Genomic DNA, 3469 nt, shown 5'->3' with positions numbered 1-3469 from the left:
CTCACCGTCATAGCCTGGCCTTTAACCGTGCAATATCTTCCCAGAAAATAACAAATGTCCTCTGCATTCACTGCCTCATTAAACATTCTGACAATAACCGTTTTCGCAGCATTGTCGGTCAGCTTTTCTACATTAAACAAAGAGAACAGGGATTTAACATTTTTATACCCATTCCAAAACTCACGGAGGTTTGCCGCAGAGCAAAAGCTCACATCAAAGCCTTTGCTAAAAGGCAACGTTATAATGCAGTTCAAATCATCTGCTTTAAATTTCAGGGTTTGTTGGATTAGCTTTCTGGAAAAGTTTAACCTTGACATTACCAGCGGCTCACCATTCATTTCCTTAAATGTAAAGCGTACACTGTGGTTCCTCCGCATGGCAGCATGGGGAGCTACCATAGCGGAAGCACCACTTAAAGAGATTTAGATCAAAGGAAAGAAACACACAAAGAATACCAAACAACTACAAAATAATGCAAAGTCAATTAAAGTAATTTACCATAGTAGATTCTGTAACAAAAGTATAAGGTTATTTGTAACAGAATGCTCTGTCACTATTTCCTCCACAAAGTGAGTCAAGTTCACTGCCATGGATGAGAACTTGCAAATCAGTCGAGGTGATTGCCTTCCGAGCTAGCTAAGAACAGATACTACAATTGATCTTAGCATAAGGACTGAAGCGATGGAATATATGAGTGACGGACTCGCTTACAGGCTTCCCTGTCTACCCATTCTCACCGACGGTTACAGTACGGAACAGAGTGCTGCTCTTCTGGGCACTAATAAATCGGCAAACCTTTCTGCCGACTTGTTCACGAGGCATATATGTGTCTCCTTTCAGCAGTCTCTATCCAAATACACAGTGTAGGTACCTATTAAAACAGTAGTCCCGATGAACATGAAAGGCAAAGATTGATAAATCGCAAAGAACTTTCCAGGGTCATCATATGTACTCAATGGCTGCACCGAAGAGAGTTGGGCCAGAAGTAAAGAGTGAAACCGATGCAGAAGTGGCAGTGGTGGGATTTGAACCCACACCTCAGGAGAGACTGAGGCCTATTTCCAGCACCTTAGACCGCTCAGCCACACTACCTACCACCTGTCATTTTGACATTGAATTTTGTTGACATTCTATTAAAACGTGAAGGCGGAAAAGCTGGTTTCTCCACCAGCATCCAGGTTAGTGCTGCCCGACTGAGCTTTTTTCATAATGTAATGAAGCCTGTACACAGCAGACACCAAACAATATGAGTGACAATCAAAATCCAGTTGCAAGTTGGAACCGAATGCTTGTTTGCCGATTAGAGGACATCGTGAATTATTAGTGAGCAGCAGAGTGGCGCAGCGGGAGCGTGCTGGGCCCATAACCCAGAGGTCGATGGATCGAAACCATCCTCTGCTATTTGTAACTTGTGTCCTTTGGAAAGCTTTTGGCCTTCTTTCAAGTCGTTCTATTGAGAAGAAATGTCGCACCTGTATTTTCCACACGTTGGTTGTGCTGCATGGAAGTCGACCCATCCTCAATGCATACACTTTATGAGGCATATATGTTGTCCCTTCTTTCATCATTCTCAGCCCAAATACAAAGTGTAGTTACATATCAAATGGGTACTCCAGGTTAGAATAAAAGGCAAAGATTAATATTTTGCAAAGACCTTTGAAGGGTCTTGATACTTTACAGGTGCACTGACAGGAGTTGGGCAAGGAGACCAGACCTGAATTGATGCAGAAGTGGCTGTGGTGGGATTTGAAACCCACACCTCATTAGAGACTGGAGCTTTGGATTCAGCACCTCAGACCGCTCGGCCACAATACCTGATTGCTGGGCTACTATATGGAATTTTCTTGACAATTATATTAAAACTTTGGAATCTGAGAATACAATGCTCGTTTCCCCACCAGCAACCAGGTTAGTGCTGTCCTACAGCGCCTTGTTTATAATGTAACAAAGAAGAAATAACTCGCAGAAGGCCTGGCGATCATCCACAAGAGCCAACTACCCGGAAAGCAAAAATTGTGGTGCTACAACTTCACATTGTACCAAAGGGCCATGTGGCCACTGAAGATGAGTAATATCAACAGCGAACGGCCTGGACAGACGAAGCAAACACCTACATTCAGAAATGGCTAGGTCTACCGAAAGGTTTCTCTGAAACAGGCTTGTTCGGGGCAACCTCGCTGCAACTGCCAATCCAGTCCATACCCTGGGCTATGAGCAGGAAACGGCTAGGTTCGTTCTTGAGCTAAGAGAATCCTTGGATCCTACTGTGAGAAATCCACGGGGGAGAGGGAGCAAAAACAAACTCCAGCCGAATCTGCTACTACAGGTTAATTAAAGGCCATATCATAGAAATACGTGACATATATATATATATATTAATTACTGTATATAATATATATATATATATATATATCCCCAACCCTCCGGTTACTAGACGACCCACTCTACTGCTACATATATATATACTGTGTGTGTGTGTATATATATATATATATATATATATATATATATATATATATGTATATATATATATATATATATATATATATATATATATATATATATTATTTATTTATTTTTTTCGAACGTCCCGGTTCTCGAACAATTCCGTATTCGACCAAATTAAGCTCTCTGCGCACAAAGGTTTCGGAAATCGAATGATTCACTTCTTGAACAGCCTTCTGGAACGGATTGTGTTCGAAAACCGAGGCTCCGCTGTACGTAGAATTACAAAACATACACATCAAATACAAAAGTAAAAGTAAAACATACTTTGGCCTGCCAGTGAAAAACTGGGTACTTTACTTCGACTGTTTTAACTTAGTAGCTTCGCGATGACACATCCGAGGTCGGCCGTTAACTTGAATTGGTAGTCTCTTGATTGAAGTCGTTGCCTCAGACCCATTTTTGCTTATCGCTTCTCGGCCTTTTGGCTAAGATCAAGTGTAGTATCTGTTCTTATCAGTTTCATATCTGATACGTCCCCTCTCTGGAGACCACATATGAAATTGATTTTTGGAATAGGGAGGTGTAATAGGGGCTTGAGGCTTTCCCACCAAACGGTTTGCAAATAGGTTTATTTCTTGAGGGGGGCACATAAACCCTCCTGCTGGTCAAAAGGAGTCATTCATTCCATTAATGAGAATTACATTCACCTTTATATTTTGCTTCATGTAGCCTGATCAAAATGAATAAAATTACTCTCTGTATGTGCATTCACGTGTAACATTGAAGGAGGTGGAATATTGTGTTTCAATATGTAAATAAATACCATCATTGTCTTTTAAGACACTAAAAGTGTCACGTCTCGTCCCCAGCCCTTCCACTATGCGTCAGTTGTCTTGGTTTCTGTCCGTGTGCTCGCCCCTCCCCTCCTGTGTGCCCATGATTGGTTTGATTGTTCTCACCTGCCTCTTGTTACCTGTAGTGTATATAAATCCTGTCTGCTCCTCACTCCCCGTCGGCTCAT

General features: G+C 41.8%; 1 pseudogene; it reads left to right on the top strand.

Moving 5' to 3' along the window:
* Window positions 1–2913: 2913 nt before the first annotated feature.
* On the top strand, window positions 2914–3086 carry LOC147037772 (U2 spliceosomal RNA; annotated as a pseudogene).
* Window positions 3087–3469: the final 383 nt, after the last annotated feature.

The sequence above is a fragment of the Syngnathus leptorhynchus genome, unplaced genomic scaffold (assembly GCF_054491065.1).
Source record: "Syngnathus leptorhynchus isolate UIUO unplaced genomic scaffold, UIUO_Slep HiC_scaffold_117, whole genome shotgun sequence".
Taxonomy (NCBI): Eukaryota; Metazoa; Chordata; class Actinopteri; order Syngnathiformes; family Syngnathidae; genus Syngnathus; species Syngnathus leptorhynchus.
The sequence above is the reverse complement of the archived record's forward strand: the minus strand, read 5'-3'. Positions and strand labels throughout refer to the sequence as shown.